The sequence below is a fragment of the Oryctolagus cuniculus genome, chromosome 5 (assembly GCF_964237555.1).
Source record: "Oryctolagus cuniculus chromosome 5, mOryCun1.1, whole genome shotgun sequence".
Taxonomy (NCBI): Eukaryota; Metazoa; Chordata; class Mammalia; order Lagomorpha; family Leporidae; genus Oryctolagus; species Oryctolagus cuniculus.
Genome location: NC_091436.1, coordinates 166,151,604 through 166,174,892, shown reverse-complemented (window position 1 = coordinate 166,174,892; position 23,289 = coordinate 166,151,604). Strand labels below are relative to the sequence as shown.

General features: G+C 48.8%; 1 long non-coding RNA gene across 1 annotated transcript; it reads left to right on the top strand.

Annotated features, from left to right (window-relative positions):
• The first annotated feature begins 263 nt into the window (after window positions 1–263).
• Window positions 264–21,074, top strand: LOC103352267 (uncharacterized). The gene is made up of 5 exons (XR_001795649.3): window positions 264–5,534; window positions 9,164–9,279; window positions 13,537–13,627; window positions 18,764–19,049; window positions 20,280–21,074. It is a non-coding gene; the product is annotated as an uncharacterized lncRNA (long non-coding RNA).
• The last annotated feature ends 2,215 nt before the right edge of the window (window positions 21,075–23,289 follow it).

Genomic DNA, 23,289 nt, shown 5'->3' with positions numbered 1-23,289 from the left:
TGTATGATGCATCCGGGTCCTGTAGGTCTACTGTGTATAGGAGAGGGTTAGCAGAGACTATGTTCCAGTTATTTGTATCCATCAGCGTTGTGCCGAGGTTTCAGTTAGGCACAGAGTCTATCATAACCAGCTTGTTTTGCGGGTCAGTATTGCTTCGCTCCTTGTCACCTTCTGCAGAAGGGATGGTGTCCTGTGAGGACGATTGCTGTGAGATCAGGCGGAGTGGGGTGGGGGTGGGGGGGCAAAGATCACGAGTTTCATTAGCTCTGCGATTGATTGCAGGGGCTGACCCTACATGCAGGCGTCCCATAGTCAGAGGACGGGAGGTGTTTCAGTGCTGTCCGGATGGGGTGTGCCGTCAGCTCCCAGGTCTGCATTGTCGGGTAGTTTTCAGGGTGTCTGTAAGGATGGTTAGGAGCTGGTTTTCAGTGCAGCAGCCAAGGGCGAGAATGTGATTAGGAGAGTAATAGTTACGTCTGCCGTTGAAGGGTCCAGGTTGATAGGGTTAAACAAATGTGGGTTAGTCCTTCTTGAGAGTTCTAACTGCCCATTATTGCCGGTGGTGCAGTAGGCATTTCCCGGTCCACTGGCAATAATTCCCTGTGGAGAGAACCTTTGCTTTCTTTTTAATGCTTTTTTAAAGTTCCCTTCTATGGTTTTATTCTAGTTTTGAGTCTTGTTGTGGTATCATTTCTAATAAGTGATTAGTGTTCTGTGTTATGCTTTCCCTGTGTGGGCTTTCTCTGTTTATCTTGGGCCTTAAATTTGATTTGTAAACTGCAATGTCTATGGAGTTTTCTGATTTTTTATTGTTAGATTGGAGTATTTTATTTTTTATTGATCCATTGAATCTTTGTATGTTACCGCTGGCTTGTGGGCTGTATGCCATGTGCTAGTTCCATGTTATGTAAAATTTTCTGCCCACCTTTTTACTGTAGATCCAGTAAAATGGGATCCTTGGTCACTCTCAATAACTGTGGGGATGCTGAAACGTGAATCTGTGTCCTCAGGTGTGAATGCCGGATGCTTGCGTTCTCTAGCGCTTCCTATCCTGTTCCTGTATCGACCATTGTGCAGGGCATTTATTTTGAAATTTAGGTGATGGTGCTATGAAGTCGATTTGTCATAGGTAGGTACATGTTCTAATTTTATAATTTGATGGTGGTTCTCTGTGTCTGAATCTAGGTTTTAAATTTGGACAGTCTTTATATATATATATATTATTTTATTTTGACAGGTAGAGTTACAGAAAGTGAGAGAGAGACAGACAGACAGACAGAGACAGACAGAGAGAAAGGTCTTCCTTCCGTTGGTTCACCCCCCAAATGGCCACCATGGCCAGTGCTGCGCCAATCCGAAGCCAGGAGCTAGGTGCTTCCTCCTGGTCTCCCAGGCGGGTGCAGGGCCCAAGTACTTGGGCCATCCTCCACTGCCTTCCTGGGCCACAGCAGAGAGCTGGACTGGAAGAAGAGCAACCAGGACAGAATCCGGCGCCCATATGGGATGCCAGCGCCGCAGGCAGAGGATTAACCAAGTGAGCCAAGGCACCGGCCCCAGTCGTTATATTTTTTAATAGCATCTTTGCACTGTTGCCACGTAATAAGTAAGTTTTTATCTATTTGTAGATTCCACGCGTTCCAATGTGTCCTAACCATTGGTGTAATTGAATAATTTCTCCTTTTGTTATTTTTAGTGGATCTGTGTTGACTATTTTCCATTTAGGTTCTCTTTTTAATTTTAGTGTATTCCTTATATTTTCCCTCTTCTTTAGTTATTTTTAACTTAGTTATGTCGATTTTCCAATGATTGGGGTCTGTCTTAATTTTAATGGCTGCTACCTGGGATATTGCACTAAGTTTATCTGCCACCTCATTATATTTTGTTTCATGGTCAGTTTTGTAAGAGTGGGCATCCACGTGGGTAATCATTATTCTAAGGTTTAAATCTGCTGTTTCAGTCCAGCTCTCTTTGGACCCGTGTGTTTTTGCCACTCATTGGCCAATTATTTTGTTTCCATTTACTAGGCCAGGTTGTGATTCCGTTGCGTGCACACCATGAATCACTAAAGATGTAAATAAGTTTTAGTCCCTCCTGCGTTGTTTTTTCTAGCCAGAGTGCAAGGATCTCTGCGTGCTGTGCCGAGTTGCCTATCCTCTCCTTTGTCAAGATCGGTCTGGTCTGTCCGAGGGTCTGTAGGCCGCAGCTTTCCAGCGCAGCTTCCCAGTGTCTGCCAAGGCTGAGCCATCTGTAAACCAGGCACTCGGAGCTGCTATGACCATGTCGGTCCCCGTGTCTCCTTGATTTTTCACATAATGGAATACAGACAAGCGTATCAGTTGAATCTATAGTGATTAAGTATTTAGGATTGTCCATAGTAGTTTTATTCATAATCTTGTCTACTTCTGGTAAATTTCCTGGTATGGTTGGTACATTTTTGTTTAAATTTCTAAAATCTACTGTAAGTCTATAATGACCATTTTTTTTTTTTAATTGGCCATACCGGGCTATAAAATTGAAGGACTGGGTTTGTTCTGTTATTTCTTCTTTTGGAAGCTCTTCTATTTTAGCTGTTATTTCTTTATGTCCCCCCTTTAATGAGTATTGTTTAGTGAAGCTTGGTTTTAGTAATCAGTAATTCAATCGGTTGGATTTACTTACTAACAACTAAGGATTGTTTTCCTAGTTTTTAAAGGGGAATATCATCTTCAAATATTATTGGGATGCAATTCATTCCCAAAATATTACAAGGGACAAGTGCCAAGATTGCTTTTCCTGAAACATCTTCCCTATCAAAATTTTTAATTTTAATCGAGATTTCATATCCTTCTATGGTTTGTCCACTAATGCTCTCAATGTTTAATTTATTTTTACTTTTTGCCTCTATATCTCTAATTATAGTTACTGGCTTCCTGTATGTATTAAAAATTTAAATTTTTTTATAATCTACATTTTTAAAGTTTATCACTAGATTTATATATGATCTGTTATCTATATAATCACATTTTAACTGTATTCTCAGGATTTTTGTCTCCAATTGGGAATTTTGAATTTCTGTTTCCCCACCGAGGGTTTTATTGTTCCTGCCATCCCGTGGGTCCCATCTCTTTCCTTGGTAGGGGAGGCTGATACAATTTGGTGACCTCATGGGGATATTTTGTGATCTGGGGCCCACCGGACCTGCACCATTTCATAGGCTGCTCCTGGGCCCCTGTTGGAATATTTTGGTATATTTTCTATAAACTAATTAGTTGGAATTTTAGTTCCATTGAATGCTTTTGAATCTCTCCCCGTTAGGTTTTGCAAAGAAGGTGGCAGCTGAGTTTGGGTTGTAATGAATGACAAATTCCAGCCCTCCTTAAGGTCTCTAGCCTGGAGGAAGTAGCCAGCAATTTCCTGCATTACCCAGGCCCCCAGGAGGGCGGAGGCCACAGTGACATGGAGATGTTGTGGTCCGAACTTTAATGATCAAATTTTTAATGCTTTGACCTGCAGGTGCCATCCCTGGGGTGGTCGCCTCCTGAGACTATGTCAGCACGCTGATTTGCCTGCATCGTCTTCCAGCTTGGTCCAGGCTCCGTTTGATCTGGGCATTGAAGGAGGCTTGCTGCCAAGCTTCTGCTGCCTGGTTGAAAGTCAATTGTTCATTTGTTACAGGTTGTCCATTATCCGACAAAGTGTGCCATGTACTACCGGAGTTTCTGCTACTCTGGCTAAAATATTCATTTCTCATCCATTCACTATAACGCTATTGGTTCCTTCAATCCAGAGCTTGTATAAGAACTCGACGTCTCAAGTCCCCTTTTATGCAAAAGCTTGCCTATATATATATATATATATATATATATATATATATATATATATTTTGACAGGCAGAGTGGACAGTGAGAGAGAGACAGAGAGAAAGGTCTTCCTTTGTCTGTTGGTTCACCCTCCAATGGCCGCCGCAGCCGGCGCACCCCGCTGATCTGAAGCCAGGAGCCAGGTACTTCTCCTGGTCTCCCATGGGGTGCAGGGCCCAAGCACCTGGGCCATCCTCCACTGCACTCCTGGGCCACAGCAGAGGGCTGGCCTGGAAGAGGGGCAACCGGGACAGAATCCGGCGCCCCGACTGGGACTAGAACCCGGGGTGCTGGCGCCGCAAGGCAGAGGATTAGCCTAGTGAGCCGCGGCGCCGGCCGTACTTGCCTATATTTTTGAAGTTCAGCGTGCGTAAATTCTCTAGTTTCTGTGCTGACCCTTGTTCTTTGAGTCCTAATTTCCTTACTGGTTGTTACTGGTAAGCTGGACTTGGGTCTTCCGTCCTCTACAAATGGATTATTTTTTGAAAACAGGTTTGTTTTAGTGTTCTCTAGTACGCACCTAGCTAGTTCCTTTCCCTTCACTCCATCTGGGACAGTGTCTGCGACAGAATGCATAGCACTGTGGGGCCTTCTTGGGGGTTGCCCTTGCTAGGGTTGGTTCTGCTGTCTCCGGAGATTGTAACTGAATCGACATGGTCCCCTTTTTGCTCCTAGGAAATTTCTCAATAATTAATTCTACCTTACGCCAGGGGTATTGACTGTCAACTCCTCCTCCATCTTTTTCTCCCAGTTTTTCATTCTCTCCAGATCTTCTTCTTCTACAACTTGGGGAAAGGCAAGGGTGGCCTGAGCTGTCCAAGTGGCCAGTTCGCTTGGCACCATAACTCACCTTTTCCCCAAACACCATCTAGCGCTCCCACACAGCTCTAATCCGTATAGTGTACAGTTCCTGCTCTGCGTAATTATGTATCCATCTGGAGGCTGTTACTCCGGTGCTTCTCCCTAAGTAGACCCAACTTCAGGTGAGTACGGGTTCGCCCCTGCCAGAGCCATTTTTTTTTTTTTTTTTTTACAGGCAGAGTGGGCAGTGAGAGAGAGAGACAGAGAAAAAGGTCTTCCTTTTTGCCGTTGGTTCACCCTCCAATGGCCGCCGTGGCTGGCGCACCGTGCTGATCCGAAGGCAGAAGCAAGGTGCTTCCTCCTGGTCTCCCATGGGGTGCAGGGCCCAAGCACTTGGGCCATCCTCCACTGCACTCCCTGGCCACAGCAGAGAGCTGGCCTGGAAGAGGAGCAACCAGGACAGAATCCAGCGCCCCGACTGGGACTAGAACCCGGTGTGCCAGCGCCGCAAGGCGGAGGATTAGCCTAGTGAGCTGCGGCGCCGGCCCAGAGCCAATCTTACCACAGCTCTAGGCCACGGACGTCTTTGGAGGTGGCTATGCCAAGATACTCACCCTGAAGACTGCCTGGAGACGACTGCACCAGGATGTTTAATGTGCGTGTCCTGCCGACTGCACCAACTGTCGTGAGCCCAGTAACTGCATCCAGGCGGTGTTGGTTCCAGTGGGCATTTTCATTCACCCTTCCCAGTTCACACAGCACACGGGGCAGACCAGCCGCTCGAGGTTCCCAGCATGCCCTCGGTGCTCCTCGCTGCGGAGAGCACTCGGGCCCATAGTGGGTCCTGAAGCGAGGCTGAGTGTCCACGTGGGGTGCTCGGAGTCCCGGTGTCAGGTGAGCGCAGGGCGGCCGGGAGGCTGTCTCTCGCGGGAGGGCCTGAGTTAGCGGCTGGTCAGCCTGGGGGCCGGGTACCGCTCTCAGGAGAGTCTTTGCTTGCTGCCTGTCCAGCTTTATTTGCCTCACCGTGGTCTCAGGGGTCAAAAAGGTGCAGCCTGCTGCGTGGGTGCCTTGTCGGGTGGTCACAGCTCATCTGTGTGGGACGGAGCAGGCCAGGTTCTGGGTGCTCCTCTCAACACACTACGCCACAACACCGGCCCGAGTCCACGTCTTAAGTAACTTCTCCATGCTGGTGGCCTGGGTTCCATCAGGCAGATCTGGGCGATAAAGTGAGGACAAGACAAAGCCAGGTGTTCCAAAACCGTCCCCTCATACTGCCAAGGGCTGGCTGATGGCTGAGCCGAGCCTGCCATGATTGGGACCACTCCCGGATGGGGTCAGGTGGCCTTGGGAAGTGTCACAGATGTGCTAGGCAGAAGTGGCGGATTCTTTGATCTCAATAGTGAGTCAACTTTTACAAAACTACTTCACAACTCCAGAGTTGGTGGGCGGAGGTGGTGGTGTGGCACAGTAGGTCGAGCCTCCATCTGCCACCCCGGCATCCCGGGTGAGCATGGGCTCGTGTCCCGGCTGCTCTACTTCTGATCTAACTCACTGCTGATGTGCCTGGGAAAGCGGCAGAAAATGGCCCAAACACTTGGGCTCCTGCGCCCATGTGGGAGACCCAGAGGAGTAGTTCCAGGCTCTTGTCTTCTTCCAGCCCAACTCCAGCCATTTTGGCCATTTGTGTAGTGAACCAGTGGATGGAAGATCTCTCTCTTTCTTTCTCTGTTAACCCTACCTTTTAAAGAAATAAACCCTTAAAAATATATCCTGGCAGGGCTTGGAGAGGAGTTGGGCGTTTGGAGCAGAGGTTAAGACACAACTTGGGGGGCCGGTGCTGTGGTGTAGTGGGTAAAGCCACTGCCTCGAGTGCTGACAACCCATATGGGTGCTGGTTCAAGTCCTGGCTGCTCCACTTACAATCCAGCTCTCTCCTATGGCCTGGGAAAGCAGTAAAAGATGGCCCAAGTCCTTGTGACCCTGCATCACGTGGGAGACCTGGAGGAAGCTCCTGGCTTCAGATCAGCATAGCTCCGGCCATTGCAGCCAATTGGGGAGTGAACCAGAGGATAGAAGACCTCTCTCTCTCTCTCTCTCTTTGCCTCCCTTTCTCTCTCTGTGTAATTCTGACTTTCAAATAAATAAATAAATCTTTAAAAAAAAAAAAGACACAACTTGGGAGAGCCACATGCCATATCCCAGTGCCCACTCCTTTACTCCTGATCTGCAGTAGGCGTCCTAATGCTCACCCCGGGAGACAGCAGATGATGGCTCGAGTACTAGGGTCCCTGCTACCCACGTGGGGGACCCAGATGGAGAGCTGCTTCCTTTCTTCCACTGTGAGTGAGCAAATGGAAGATCTCTCACTGTTTGTCTCTCTGCCTTTCAAATAAAAAATGAAAATAAATACATGAAATTTAAAAACTCTTGCCAGTAAACATATTTGGATAGTGAAACCATTCATAATGCAGGCTTATAGCTACCAAGTTTCAGATATAGGGAAATTAGCTATTTCTGTCAAAGTATAATTTTAAAAATGTAGAAGAAGCATGTGTAAGAGATGTAGTTAATTCATTAATTAAGGGTCCGGCATTGTAGTGTAGTGGATAAAGCCACCATCTGTGACCAGCAACCCCTGTGGACACTGGTTTGAGTCCCAGTGGCTCCACTTCCTATCCAGCTTCCTGCTAATGAACCTGGGAAGGCAGTGGAAGATGGCCTAAGGAAGCTTGGGCCCCTGTCACCCCTGTGGGAGACCGGGTTGAAGCTCCCTGCTCATGGCTTCAGCCTGGCCCGGCCCCGGCCATTTGGCCATTTGGGGAGTGAAACAGCAGGTGGAAGATCCCTCTCCCTCCCCCTTGCTCTGCTGTAACTCTGACTTTCAAATAAATAAATAGATATTCAAAGATATTTATTAATTGCGGAACCATCAGGATGGTAAAGTAAAACTTGAAACACCTGTTTATATAATCAGTGTAAAAAAGCAATATCCAAATAGATTGTAAAGCAAGAACAAATCTGGTTAACGTTCTACAACCATACTCTCTGGAACAGTTGTTTTTTTTTTCAACTGGACAAATGATTTGCATCTCCACCTTTGGTCCATTAAACTCTCCAGGAGACCTTGCAAGGCAAACATGGCTTCCGTGGCCCTGTGGATGGGGGCCGGAGGGGAGGGCCCCTTCTCAGCCACAGGGAGCCACTGTGAGCTGGGTAGATTCTCCATCTGAGCATAAAAATCAGCGTCCAGGCTGAGGACGTCGGGTCCTGGGCTGAGGGCCGTGGCGAGCCATTGAAGGTGCGGTTGGCACCCCTGGCGCCCAGGTCTCCATGCAGTCACAGACTCCCAGCACGGCCTGGGCATGTGACACCCTGCTTAGGAGCACAGAAGACAGGAGTCCAGTCCAGGCCACCCAGAGCTGTCCTCCCTGCCGTGTTGGACGTCCAAGTCCTCCTGGCGTGTGTGACCACCTTGGAGGGGGTGTGTCCAGTCCGGTTGGAGCCGGTCTTGGAGTATTTCTTTCAGGAACCTGGTGTTGCCCAGTACAGAAGTTGGTGCTGTCCTGGATGTGGAGACTGCCAGAGTGTCCTGGTGGTCACAGGTGCCCGGGAGGTGGTCTCTGGCTACAACAGATCTTGGGGGGCAGGCTCGCTCTCTGTGTCTCCCTCTCTCTCTGTCACTCTTCCAGATAAGTAAATCAATCTTTAGAAAAGAAGAGGAAGAGAGACAGGAGCTTGCCTGTGCCTGCTCTGTCCCCACGTGAGGCCCTGCACCGTGCTGGGGCACGGCTTCCAGGCCCTCATCGAATGCCAGCCCCTTGGTCTTGGCCTTCAGTGTTAGTCGGCTGTTCATCTTTGCAGTGAAACACCCGGGATGAGATACTGACGCCCGGCAGTGGACTGTGTTTTTGGAGGAAGGGTCATGTGCTGAGTCAGGAAACAGAGAGAGAGAGAGAGAGAGAGAGAGAGAGAGAAGGCAGCCCAGACTCAGGGCTTTGTAACAACTCTCACAAGAGAGGAACACAAGTGACCTGTGGGCCTTCCGCTGTGCTCACGTCTGAACGCCATGGTTGGATGAAGTCTCTACTCTCTTAGTTCCGTTAGCCTGACTCTGGGGCTTGATGCCCTGCATGATTTTGAGGACAAGTCAACCAGGGCAGCTCCCCGGCTTCCGAAACGTGTGCTGTTATCACACTGTCCGTAGGCTGCCTGAGCTGCACCACAAACAGAGGATGCTGACGCCACTCAGAATTCTCCCCTGATCTCTCCCGTCTCAGACGGCCCCTTTTGTCTTCTGAAAGGAAGTCCAGATTGTTCTCCTGCCCGCCCGCCCCATCATTTCCCTCCGACCCCAGACTTGCACTTCCCATTTCGGATGAACTTGGGGTGCTCAGCTTCTCTGAGCCTCCACACTTTCGCCTTCTCTCCTCCTGGTCTCCTGCGGTCTCCCAGCTTCTCTGCTTCCTGAGACCTCGGTCACCACGTTCATGTCTGCTCAGGAATTTGTCTTCTCCCGCACTCAGGGGAACACGCTGGGAAGAAGTGACCCATCTCCCGGCACGCGGCTCGACACCGGGCACTCCGAACGTTTGCTGAATGGTGGATGAGCTATGGAAAGTTCCCATGCTTTCCACAGCGGGTAATAAGTTGTGGGTCAAGTGGTGCCTTTGTTAAGTTGTCAGGGGGTGTCGACATGAGTGTTTCTGAAGTGTTGGAAGGAATTTGACTGCTGCTGGGCTCCTGTGCTGAAGCTACCTGGGAAACCTGAATCCAAGGGAACTGTGGTTTCATTGAACCGTACATTTCTGGGCAGGGAGTCTATTACAGCTTCTATTAGTCATTACGGATTATGAGTCCATGTTCTATGCTCCGCATCATAGAGGTTTCCTGCTTTAGTTCAGTGACATTGCTTGAGAAAATTAAACCTGTGCTACTATTGTTCTTCTTTACAGAATTAACCGTCTGTGTCACCTTCCTACACAGTGTTACACGTTCACGTCAGAGATCTTAAAAATGATAAGTCTGAGACTTTTTTTTTTTTGACAGGCAGAGTTAGACAGAGAGAGAGAGAGACAGAGAGAAAGGTCTTCCTTCCGTTGGTTCACCCCCCAAATGGCTGCCACGGCTGGCACCGCGCTGATCCGAAGCCAAGAGCCAGGCACTTCCTCCCGGTCTCCCATGCAGGTGCAGGACCCAAGCACTTGGGCCATCCTCCACTGCCTTCCCGGGCCACAGCAGAGAGCTGGACTGGAAGAGGAGCAACCGGGACAGAATCCGGCGCCCCAACCGCCACCAGAACCCGGGGTGCCGGCGCCGCAGATGGAGGATTAGCCAAGTGAGCTGTGGTGCCGGCCAAGTCTGAGTCTTACCTGCGTCTGCATGTTCTTTCTCATTCGTCATTGATCTAATTTAGAGGAAAGACATTACAGAAGCCAACATCTGATTCTTCTACGAGCCCCTGCCCAGATCCCTCCCCCCTGGGAGATCTGTTCACTCACCCATGGCTGTTCCAGCCGCTCCCTGTGGTTGCGGCACAAGCTCACCCAACCTTGTGCCTGAAGATTATTTCGCAGCCAACCTTCAGCAGAGCGCCTCCCTCCCAGAGCCTCTGCGAGTGATTGGGACTGGGAGACGTCAGTGTGAGACAGGGCTGTTTGCCGGAGTCAGGGCGCTTCTTGTGTTCTCCAGCCCCTGACTTGCAACCTGCCCAAATGCGTAGAAACCAGCAGGAGGCCTGGCTCCAATAAAGTCCTCTGAGTGGAGTCCAGAGGCAGTGATGAGATACACATGAGGCCCAACACTGTGTCAGCGCATTCACTCAAGGGCGAGAGCGGTTGGAACGGTACGGGCAGCAGTCCACTTTGGGTTGGAGACGCCTGAGACGAGCTGCTTATGAAGGAAGGAGGGGTTAATTTAGCCCACAGTTTTGGAGGCTGGAGTCCAAATACTGTGGTGCGGGCTTTAGCTCTGACAAGGGGATCCGTGGCGGAAGGCACATGGTGACTGGTGAATCCAGAGTGAGGATCACACTGGGGGCGCAGGAAGCTGAGTGAGTGGGTGGGCCCAAACTCCAGCGGTTTTAACAACCCTCCCAAGGCCGGCGCCGCGGTTCACTAGGCTAATCCTCTGCCTGCGGCGCCGGCACACCGGGTTCTAGTCCCAGTTGGGTCACCGGATTCTGTCCCGGTTGCCTCTCTTCCAGGCCAGCTCTCTGCTGTGGCCAGGGAGTGCAGTGGAGGATGGCCCAAGTACTTGGGCCCTGCACCCCATGGGAGACCAGGAGAAGCACCTGGTTCCTGCCATCGGATCAGTGCGGTGCGCCGGCCGCAGCACACCAGCCGCGGCGGCCGTTGGAGGGTGAACCAACGGCAAAGGAAGACCTTTTTCTCTGTTTCTCTCTCACTGTCCACTCTGCCTGTCAAAAAAAATTAAAAAAAAGATCAGACTCTTAATTTCATGGACAATAATGTGATACTTACCGTGTGAGAATCACACGACTGCTTTGCATACAGTTTCAAAGTGTACACAGATTGGGGCACAGAGGTTAAACGCTGGGGTATGTCTGACAGCATTTTCAACTTCAGATAAACCACATGCAGAACTTACATTCAGATATGAGCCAATCTGAAAACTTGAATTCCCACAATATAAAAATGATGCTTTTGAGATGCATTTTTCACTAAACTAATAAACATTGAAAATAATGATTAAAAACTCAGAATTAGAATTTACAAACATCAACTAGGAAAATATATTGCCAGTCACTTTTCTTATAAAGGTCCCATTCATTACATTACAAAATAGTCTTTAACATAAAATTACCTTAATAACTGTACTACTTTAAGATCTGATAAACCTTACATTAAATTGACTATAGAATCCTCTTGGAAAAACTTTAGGGTTTTTAAAAATAATATGTAAGGGCCTGTAAACTTTCCATCCTACTAAAGCACAACAAAGTAGGTGACAGATATACAACTACACACAGGCTACAGAATCAAACTAATAATTTATTACCTTTTTTTTTTTTTAACAGGCAGAGTGGACAGTGAGAGAGAGAGACAGAGAGAAAGGTCTTCCTTTTGTTGTTGGTTCACCCTCCAATGGCCACCGTGGCCAGCGCGCTGCGGCTGGCGCACCGCGCTGATCCGAAGCCAGGAACCAGGTGCTTCTCCTGGTCTCCCATGGGATGCAGGGCCCAAGCACTTAGGCCATCCTCCACTGCACTCCCGGGCCACAGCAGAGAGCTGGCCTGGAAGAGGAGCAACCGGGACAGAATCCGGCGCCCCAACCGGGACTAGAACCCGGTGTGCCGGCGCCGCAAGGCAGAGGATTAGCCTAGTGAGCCGCGGCGCCGGCCTTATTACCTATTTTTAGAAAGTCACCATTACCAGAGCAAGCAGGAAACAATGTAAAACTATCCGACAGTTAAATGGTTCCCTTTCCATTCGGATCTTAAAAAGTTATAAAATCACCACACTCCGTTCGTGTCTCTTGGAGGCTTTTCAGGACAGGCTTTCAAAATGGTCAGCCCAGTTCGAACCCCGCTCAGGGCAAACAGACACACCCATCTAGATGCCCTGACGGTGGAACAAGCATGCATAATCAGACCCAGAATTTGTCTTTTAGGAATGCACTGAGCTTTTCTTTTACAATTGTAACTTAGAATTTTTTGGCAGAAATAAAATACACATACACACATACACACAACTGAGCACATTAAATGTCAGGAAACAGTAGGAAATGCAAACCTGTACGGTAAGTTGGTTTATTTATTTATTTATGATTTATTTATTTATTTGAAAGAGTTACACAGAGAGGAGAGGCAGAGAGAGAGAGAGAGAGAGAGAGAGAGAGAGGTCTTCCATCCGCTGGTTCACTCCCCAGTTGGCCGAAATGGCCGGAGCTGTGCCGATCTGAAGCCAGGAGCTAGGAGCTTCTTCAGGGTCTCCTATGTGGGTGCAGGGGCCCAAGCATTTGGGCCATCTTCTACTGCTTTCCCAGGCCATAGCAAGAGTTGGATGGGAAGTGGAGCAACTGGGTCTTGAACTGGCGCCCATATGGGATGCAGGCACTGCAGGCCAGGGCATTAACCCGCTGCACCACAGTGCCGGCCCCCAGCTGATTTATTTTGAAAAACTGAGTTTACTTCATCTTATTTTGGATTGACAGCTAGTGTTACCTAGAAGATGTTTGGTTCTTGCTTCTTGTGTGTGTAATTTTAAATAGCTTCTCATTGTGCCTCTAGCTTCCTTGGAGTCATTTTCTACTTAATCCTCTGTCAACAGATCTCTTGGATAAGATATTTGAGTTGAAAAAGCCTAAATAAAAAGTTCACTTTTGACCTTTTAATTTATGAAATTCCGCTAAAGATAAATCTAATTTTTAGGCAAGTCCACAAAAGTATTTTCATTTTTTTTTAAAGATTTTATTTATTTATTTGAGAGGTAGAATTGCAGACAGTGAGAGAGAGAGAGAGAGAGAGAGACAGAAAGGGAGGTCTTCCATCTTCTGGTTCACTCCCCAGATGGCTGCAACAGCCAGAGCTGAGCTGATCCGAAACCAGGAGCCAGGAGCTTCTTCCCAGTCTCTCAGGCAGGTGTAGGGGCCCAAGTGCTTGGGCCATCTTCTACTGCTTTCCCAGGCCATAGCAGAGAGCTGGATCGGAAGAGGAGCAGCCGAGACTTGAGCCGGAGCCTATATGGGATGCCGGCACCACAAGCGGAGGATTAACCCACTACGCCACAGCGCTGGCCCCTTTTCATTCTTAACACTCAAACATGTTCATGGGAATAAAAATCCTTTAAAAGTTTTGCATCTTAGAGTTTTATTTAGATTTTCCTGGACTGCAGCTTGATTTTCCAGGCATTTCACACATTCTTTCCTCTCTCTGCAGCATTCTCAAGCTACTTCTCTGTTTTTCATCCACCTGGTTTTCTTTTATGCCGTGGTCATCCGTCTCAGGCATCGGACATGAGGAGTCACAGGTGGGTCACCACCCCACTCTGCAGCAGTGGTCTGGGTCTGATACAGCTGCGTATCCCCGATGCAGGGTACCCTCTGCCGCTCCTTTGAGAGATGGGAGCTGGAACACACAGCGGAGACTCCGGGGTTTTCTCCATCTCCTGCCCTCCCCCATGTGTCCCCAGCAGACAGGGCTCTGCAACTGTTTCTGTGAGGTGGGTTTCTTGCTGGGTTCCGGGGGCTGCTTGAGGAGCCTGTGCAGGCAGGGGAGTCCTGAGACCCCTCACTTCCTGATAGAGATGATAGCTGCTGAGAGAGGAGCTCCCGGAACTGCACCAGGCTGAGCTGTCTGCGAGAGCTCCTCTCGTGGGGGTCTCCCGTCGTCCACTGTGGCCGCTGCCCTGCTGCTGTCCCTCTCCCAGATGGATCCGAATCCCCCACCACTCTGCTGGCCAGGATGTGCCTGTCACCAGGGTGACGACCGATCGTCCTGGACTACCTTCTCTTCAGTCAGGGCTGCCACTGGAGACCTGTGCACACCAGGCGGGGCCTGAAGCCACACTTCCTTCCTTCCGCACGTTGAGGATTCTCCTCCATGCCTCTGTGGTTCCCGATGAGGAGGGCTCAGTGCTTGCTAGCGTTTGTGGTGTTCCCCTTGACGACTTCCAAGATTCTCTTCTCCATCTTTGCTTTTCAGCAGTTTGATTTGGATGTGTGTAAGTTTGTCTTGCTGTGAGTTTGTCTTGCTTGGGTCCCAGTGAACTTCTTGAATTTGAGAATGTATGTCCTTCAGCGTATGTGAGCAGTTTGCAGTCATTAGTTCTGCACAGTTTTGTCTGTCTCTGTATCTCTCCTCTTCTTAGGGACCCCAGTGTTGTTACGATTGTCTCACAGGTTCCCATCGCCGTCCACCTATTTTAAATCCTTTTCCCCTTTGTTCTCTTTCCCACTGACCTGGCGTCAGGTGCACTGCCATTTCCTCTGCCCTCTGCTCTGCTGCTGAGCCCACCAGGTGCACTCTTTATTTCACGCATTCTACTTTCCAGTTCTCAGATCTCCGCTGGCTGTTGTTTGTAACCTTTTCCCTCTCTGTTGACAACTCGTATCTCTGCTCTCAGTTCAACAGGGCCACATTACCTCGTGGAGGGGAGTTATAACAGCTGCTTTACATTCCCGAGCACCATTGGCTTGATTTTACACTGCCGTGTGGGTTTGCAGTCTTTCATTTGATCCTGTGGATTTTCTCTGCCTTTGATGCACCTGCTTTGGGACTCCCGTATTATCTTCTGGGCTCCCCTGGCACTGCCCCCCCCCCCAGATACTTCCTATTTTGGGCATTCTTGCATTTGACAATATCATGTCAATGGTGTGTCTTGGGCCTCCAGCTAGGTTATTGGATCTTTAACAGTGTCTTTGATCATACTGAACAAATTGAATCAAGTTCAAGTAAGTGGATTAATTGATAAAAAATTCGCAAGTTCAATATAGCCAATATAATAATTTCCCTTTTTAAATTAAAGATTTATTTATTTGAAAGAGTTAGAGAGAGAGAGAGAGAGAGAGAGGGAGAGAGGGATCTTTCATTTGCTGGTTCACTCCCCAGATAGCTGCAACAGCTAGGGCTGGGCCAGGCTAAAGCCAGGAACCAGGAGATACCTCTGGGTCTCCCATGTGGCTGGCAGGGGCCCAAGCACTTGGGTCATCTTCCACTGCTTTTCTCAGGCCACTACCCAGGAGCTGGATTGGAAGTGGAGCAGCCAGGACATGAACTGATGCCTCTATGGAATGCCGGCATTGCAGGCGGTGACTCTACTCACTGTGCCACAACACTGGCCCCTCCATATAATACTTTCTTTATTTCAATGTGATTGTTTTCTTGAAGGAGTCCTTTTCATTCTAAGCATGTGTGGCATTTCATAGAGCCAACATTTAGTCCATATTTCATACTTTCCAACATTATAAGCCAAATTACAATTGCAGACAGCTCTCATAAATCTAATTAGATGCCTTGCAGACTCCATAGGTGCTCGGGCCAGGTGGAATTAACATAGTAGATGTTGCGATCAATCACAGGACGTTAAGACCAATAATTTACATGACTGGCATAAGATGTGTGCTCTTCCAATCCTCAGCCGTGTTCACCTGCTTTATTTAGTCTTGGCAACATTCAGCAAGTTTGGCAAACTGACAGTGTTCAGTCCTTCCTTCAGCGGGTATCCCCTAGTCATCTGCTGTGAGCCAGGCAGCTGGGTGCCCCAGTGCAGGGTGGGATCTGCTGTGGAGAGGCGGATCTCTGCTGATACAGAGGAAGGAGGGGGCTCTGCGTCTTGGAGTCACAGCGGCTCTTCAGCCGCAGTGTGGCACACAGTGCACACTTATCTCCGCGAGAGGTCAACCCGCTTTGCAGGTGAGGAAGTCGAAGTGCAGAGAGCCTGAAGGGCTTGCCTCAAGTCTCAGGAATTAGTGCACAGCTCTGACCTGAAGCTCAAGCTTCTTTCTTTCTTTCTTGAAAGATTTATTTATTTTACTTGAAAGGCAGAGTTACAGAGAGGCAGGAGCAGAGAGAGCGAGCGAGAGAATGAGAGAGAATCTTCTACCCACTGGTTCAGTCCCTCAATGGCTGCAAAGGCCAGGGTTAGGCCAGGGCTGGGCCAGGCCGAAGCCAGGAGCCAGGAGCTTCATCCAGATCTCCCACGTGGGTGCAGGGGCCCAGGCACTTGGGCCACTTTCCACTGCCTTCCCAGGTGCATTAGCAGGGAGCTGGATTGGAAGTGGAGCAGCCAGGGCTTGAACCGGTGCCCACAGGGGATTCCGGTGTTAGAGTAGGCGGCTTAATCTGCCACGCTACAGCAGCAGTCCCTAGGCAGTGGATCCTTAAGCTTCGTACTCAGCTTCATTCATTTTCTTTTCTTTTTTAAATTTTATTTATTTATTTGAGAGGTAGAGTTACAGAGAGAGAGAGATAGAGAGAAAGTCCTCCATCCACTGCTTCATTCCCCAGATGACTGCAACGGCCAGAGCTGGGCCGATGCGAAGGCGGGAGCCAGGAGCTTCTTCCGGGTCTCCCACCCAGGTGTGGGGCCCGAGCACTTGGGCCATCTTCCACTGCTCTCCCAGGCCACAGCACAGAGCTGGATCGGAAGTGGAACAGCTGGGACTCGAACCGGCAGCCATGTGGGATTCCAGCGCCACAGGAGGAGGCTTGCTTACTATGCCACAGCGCCAGCCAGCTTCATGCATTTTCAGGAGTCAGGACCAACTGTTCTGTTGCTGTCATCCTGTTTTTGCAATCATATTAAGCACTACTTGCTGACTGCAAACCCGCGTAAGGTAACAGTACATTTTGTCCTGGAAAACCGTTCCCTTTTAGTGACTTCATGTTGAAATGTTCGGCTATTGAGCACTGTCATTGAACCTTTACCCCTTAGGGTTTCTCAAGGAAATGTTTACTTTCTTTCTTTCTTTCTTTGAAGACACACAAACACTCGGAGTTGAAGTTTGCTCTCTGCCTCTCCAGGAGATGTTTATCGAGAGGCCTGTCCTGAGCGCCAAGGTCACGGGGATGAACCAGGCACAGGGAGCTTCAGTTCCATGGAGCCCACGTTTCAGTGAAGGGAGAACAAAACAGCGATGAGGAGACAAACACACAATTCCAGGCATTACATGTTATGTAGAAATTTTATATATATTAAAATTATATTTCATATATAATATGTATTTCAGGTATTACATATTATGTAGAAAATGCGCAGATTATTTAAGGTCTTGTAGGCTATATACAGCATTAGGATTTTATCCTTTCTTTAAGATTTATTTATTTATTTCCCTAATATTTATTTATTATATATTTGAAAGGCAGAGTTATAGACAGAGGGAGGGACAGGGAGAGAGAGAGACTTTCCATCCACTGGTTCACTCCCCCAGTGGGTTCACCAACCAGGACTGGGCCAGGCTGCAACCAGGAGCCTGGAACTCCCTCCCACGTGGGTGGCTGGGGCCCAAGCACTGGGCCATCTTCTGCTGCTTTCCCAGGTGCATTAGCAGGGAGCTGGATCAGAAGTGCAGCAGCCGGGACTCCAACACGTGCTCACATGGGATGCTAGCATTGCTGGTGGTGGCTTAACCAGAACACCAGCCTCTAGATTTTATCCTAAGAATAAAGGAAAGTTATTGAAAAATTTAAAGTGGAAAGCATGACGTAAATTCATTCATTGCACACCGGTTACCAAGTTAGCTCAGTCAGAGCAGCTGCACATGTAACAAGTTAACACGAGTGATTTCGGTACGGCAGTACTTCAGAAAGTTTGTGGAAAATGGAATTAAATGTCATTTATTTTGAGGAAAACTTTTTTATTTAAAAAGGTGTGCTTCAGTCCCTTTTCTGCTGCTAAAACAATATTACAGACTGAGTACACTATAAACAATAGAGATTTATTTGGCTCAGGTTTCGGCAGGCTGGGAAGTTCAAGAGCGTGGCACCAGCATCTGGCTAGGGCTTTTGTGCGGTGCCATCCCACTGCGGAAGGCAGGGGCAACAGAGCTCACGAGCTGGACGGGAAGCGGAGCCCCAGTCCCCGAGCAGGCCGGCTCAGGGCTCCCATGGCAGCGGCATGACCCCTTCCAGAGGGCGGTGCTCCCATGCCCAGTCCCCCATGGGAGGGCCCCCTCTGAAGTCACTTCCACCTCAGTTCTGGAGGAGATTCAAACCGTGGTGGTGGACAAGGGGGGGTCAGTGTCCAGGTCAGATGACCTTGAACCCAGGTGTGAGCAGTGCGCGTGGAGAAAAGAGGGGGACTCTGAACCTCAGAGGAGGGTTTCGGATCCCCCGGGAACGCACTTGCCTCCAGATAACGGTACGCACTTTCTTTGCCCTGCTATTGCTGTAACTCCTACTTCTGTTTCATCTTGCTTGTGTCGACTATAGTTTCTGAAGTATAAAATGCAATGATGGTAGAGGGCTTCATTTAGGATTTTAAAATAGGAGACTCATTTTCGTATTCATGTGTCACTCTGGCTCTGGAGTTTGGAATGGTGATGGATTTCATAGAATACTTTCTTGGTATTAATGAAAGGATTCCATTTATTTTACTGGTTCATTGAATAAAATGAACTCATTTCTTAACACTCTATTTTATGTCTCTGTGAATTTGACTTTCTAGGTACCTCGTTAAGCAAAATCACTCAGAGCTTGTCTTTTATTGAGTGGCTAACTTCACACAGCACGTCTTCAAGGTTCATCTATGTTGCACCATGTACCAGAATTCCCTTCCTTTTAAAGGATAAATCATACTCAGTTGTATCGCACCTGTTTGCCCGTCCATCCACTGACGACACTTGCGTGGCTATTGTGAAAAATACCGCTATGAACAGGAGTGGAAGTATCTGACTCCCAGCTCGCAGTTCTCTTACGCATACACCCCTCCAGTAGAGTTACTGGATCACGTGGTAAGCGTATTTTAAGCTTTCAAGGACCTGCCATAGTACTTTCCAGAGTGGCTGCGACATTTAACATTACACCAGCAGCGCACAGGGGGTGACTTTTCTGATTTTCCTTGTGATCTTTATTTCCTGATTTTGGGAGTAGCCGTCCAAACCACGTGAGATGGGTTGTACATAGCATCCTGAATCCATAGCACCAGGGCTGTGGGCAACACAGACGTGGCTTGTTTAACGATGAGAAGCCGTCGTTAGGTGGTTTTGTTACGTGAACACTGTGGCGTGCACTTCAGCAGGCTAAGCTGACGCGATGTCGGGGGGCGGTGAAGCGTCATGGGGCCGCTGCCGTGCACACGCGTGCTGCTTGTGGACGGAAATGTGCTTACGCGGCTCGGGGCTGCACAGAGAGGGATACGCAGCTCCGGGCTGCACAGAGAGAGAGATGTCCTTACGTGGCTCGGGGCTGCACAGCGAGGGATACGCAGCTCGGGGCTGCACAGAGAGGGAGATGTCCTTACGCGGCTCGGGGCTGCAGAGAGAGGGAATGTCCTTATGCGGCTCGGGGCTGCACAGAGAGGGAATGTCCTTACGCGGCTCAGGGCTGCACAGCTAGGGAGATGTCCTTACGCGGCTCGGGCTGCACAGCGAGGGAGATGTCCTTACGTGGCTCGGGGCTGCACAGCGAGGGATACGCGGCTCGGGGCTGCACAGCGAGGGAGATGTCCTTACGCGGCTCGGGGCTGCACAGCGAGGGAGATGTCCTTACGTGGCTCGGGGCTGCACAGCGAGGAAGATGTCCTTACTCAGCTCGGGGCTGCACAGAGAGGGAGATGTCCTTACTCAGCTCGGGGCTGCACAGCGAGGGAGATGTCCTTACTCAGCTCAGGGCTGCACAGCGAGGGAGATGTCCTTACACGGCTCGGGGCTGCACAGAGAGGGAGATGTCCTTACACGGCTCGGGGCTGCACAGAGAGGAAGATGTCCTTACACGGCTCGGGGCTGCACAGAGAGGGAGATGTCCTTACGCGGCTCGGGGCTGCACAGAGAGGGAATGTCCTTACTCAGCTCGGGGCTGCACAGAGAGGGAATGTCCTTACGCGGCTCGGGGCTGCACAGCGAGAAAGGAACGAGAACCCTGTGTGGTCAGAGGATACTCACCTACTGAAAATGCTTACGTGTTTAGTCTATGGTAGATCATTTACACTAAAAATCGGTTCCCTCTCATCCCTTTCCCTAAAGCCATCCAGTTCCAGCTCTCCAGAGACAAGCCCTCTGAACACTGCTGGTTGCCCTTCAGTGTTGTGAGTGTGAATGCAGTGATCCGAAGAACTCCGCTCAGTGACTCGGGAAGCTCCAACACCCTGTCTAGTTTTGAGACCTCCTAAAACCAGGTTATAAGCTGAGGTCAAAACTGTCTCCTGTTTCAATTATTTCCACTTGATGGAAGTATCATGTGTGGATTTAGGTCTCCCATTTTATTATTTGTGTTTTCCCCTCCGTTTTTCTTCTGTTCTCTCTTTCCTGTATTTTGCATTATTTGAATAGTATTTAAGTATTGCATCTTTATTTTGAGTTTAATATCTTTTTGTATTACTTTTGTAGTGGTGCTCTAGGGAATAAAAAAAATACAAACTTGACATTTCCAAGGAATTTGGAATCAATATTTGGGGCCAGTGCAGTGGTGTAGCAGGTAAAGCTGTTGCCTGCAGCGTTGGCATCCCATATGGGTGCCGGCTGGAGTACCAGCTGCTTCTCTTCTGATCCAGCTCCCTGCTAATGCGCCTGAGAAAGCAGTGGAAGGTGGTGCAAGTGTTTCGGCTCCTGCCACTACATGGAGCTCTGGTTCCCGGCTTCGGAACAGCCCGGCTCTGGCTGTTGCAGCCATTTGGAGAGTGAACCAGTGGATGGAAGATCTTCTCTCTGTCTCTCCCTCCCTCTCCCTGTAACTCTGCCTTTCGAATAAATAAATGAATCTAAAAAGGAAAAAAGAGTCAACATTTTACCATTTCAATTAAAATGCAGGAAACAAACCAATGTTATTTGCTTATGGTTTATGTTGCCTCTCTCTGTTTAGTTGTTTTATACATTATATTACATATTGTATATTGAGAGCATATAATAATTATACATTATGTTTCATTGTTTTATACAACTATAGACACTGAAAACTCCATCAGACAACGTTGGGGTCCTTTCTCTAGACGTATTTTAAGAACTTAAGAGTAATGTATTAGGTTAACCCAGACACTCACCTCTTCTGCTGTTCTTTCTGTGTTCCTGAAGTTCAAGTTTCCTTCTGGGGCTATCTTCCAGCCTGGAGAACTTGTTTAGTTGTTTTGTCTTAAGCAGATCCACTGGCCACGACTTCCTGGTTTTCCTTCATTAAAGCATGAGCTCATTTCCCAGAATTCTGAGTTTACAGTTCTTTTCTTCAGGCCTTTCCTCATGGTTTCTTTGTAATTTTGTTTTGAGCATTATTATTATTACTCATTTTAAAAAGTGTTTTTTATTCATTTGAAAGACAAAGTTACTGAAAGAGTGAGTGTGCACGGGAGAGATTTTCCTTCTGCTGGTTTTCTCCCCAGACGGCTGCAGCAGGAGCCCCGGGCGTCTTCCGGGTTTAACCTGCAGAGGTTTAACCTGCTACGCCACAATGACCGTCCTGAGTATTATTATTTTAATTATACATATTTTTTTTTTTTGGACAGGCAGAGTGGACAGTGAGAGAGAGAGACAGAGAGAAAGGTCTTCCTTTGCCATTGGTTCACCCTCCAATGGCCGCCACAGCCAGCGCGCTGCGGCCGGTGCACCTTGCTGATCCGAAGCCAGGAGCCAGGTGTTTCTCCTGGTCTCCCATGGGGTGCAGGGCCCAAGCACTTGGGCCATTCTCCACTGCACTCCCTGGCCACAGCAGAGAGCTGGACTGGAAGAGGGGTAACTGGGACAGAATCCATCGCCCCGACCGGGACTAGAACCCGGTGTGCCGGCGCCGCTAGGCGGAGGATTATCCTGTTGAGCCACGGCACCGGCCTTAATTATACATCTTTATGTGCAGTTATGGAGTACACCTTTATGGAGTACAAAGGGGTAAGTTGATTCCTGCGTACAGTGTGTCATGATCCAGTCAGGTGAGCTAGCACTTCCATCTCAAACATTAAAGTTTTTTGTTTTGTGATTAGCACTTCATAACTGAACATATTTGGGGGCACAGTGTGATAATTCATTACATCTGCACAATGGATAGTGACCGAACTAGGGTAATTGACATTTCTGTCTCTTTATCATTAGAGACTTGGAGCTTCCCTGTTCTAGCTAATCATAAAACGCAGGCTGTGTGAACTGCAGCGCCCCACCGCGCTGGAGACCAGGAGCTGTTTCCTTCTAACTGGCTTGTTGTCTTGATCCTGCCCGTCACCGCCTCCCAGACTCCAGGAATCACTGTCTGTCTGCTTTCACGTAGCTGGCGTAAGCCTTCACGTAGGAACGGAGCACGGAGGACTTGTGTTTCTGTGTCTCACTTGTTTTACCGGGCATCTGCCCGTCCATTTTGCTACACATGACCGGTGTCACTCTTTGTTAGGACTGAATACTGTTCCCTTGTGTAGGGACTGCACATTTTGGTTATAGGTGGGCATGCAGCTTGGCTCCATGTCTTGGGTAATTTGGATAATGCTGCAGTAAACACGGGAGGGTAAGAGGTCTCTTTGATGTGCTTGCCTCATTCCCCTTGGGTGTGTAGCCGGAGTAGGGCAGCAGCGGGGTCAGCTGACAGGCCTACTTGTTGTTTTCTGAGCTCCTCCATATTGTTCTTTATAGTGGTACACTAACTTACACCCCCGCCAACAGCAGAGGTCCCCTTCCCCCTCATCCTCTCCATATTTATTTTATTTTTGAAAACAGACGTTCTAGCTAGGATGAGATGCAGATGTCACTGATTTTCATTTCTCTTGCAGCTAATGATGTTGGACATTTTATTCCCCAGAAATTTAGTGGTTATTTGCCTATTCGAAGAATTTTATTTAAAAATGTGTTTTAAAATATTTAAGAGGTGTAGAGAGTGAGAGAGAGGCAGAGACTGAGATAGAAAGAGACAGAGAGTTACACAGAGAAAGAAAGAGACAGAAAGAGAGATCTTCCACCTGCTCACTCACTTCCCAGATGCCCGTGACAGCTGGCCCTGGATCAGGCCAAAGCTGGAAGCCAGGAACTTGATCCAGGTCTCCCACATGAGTGGCGGGGCCCCAACCCC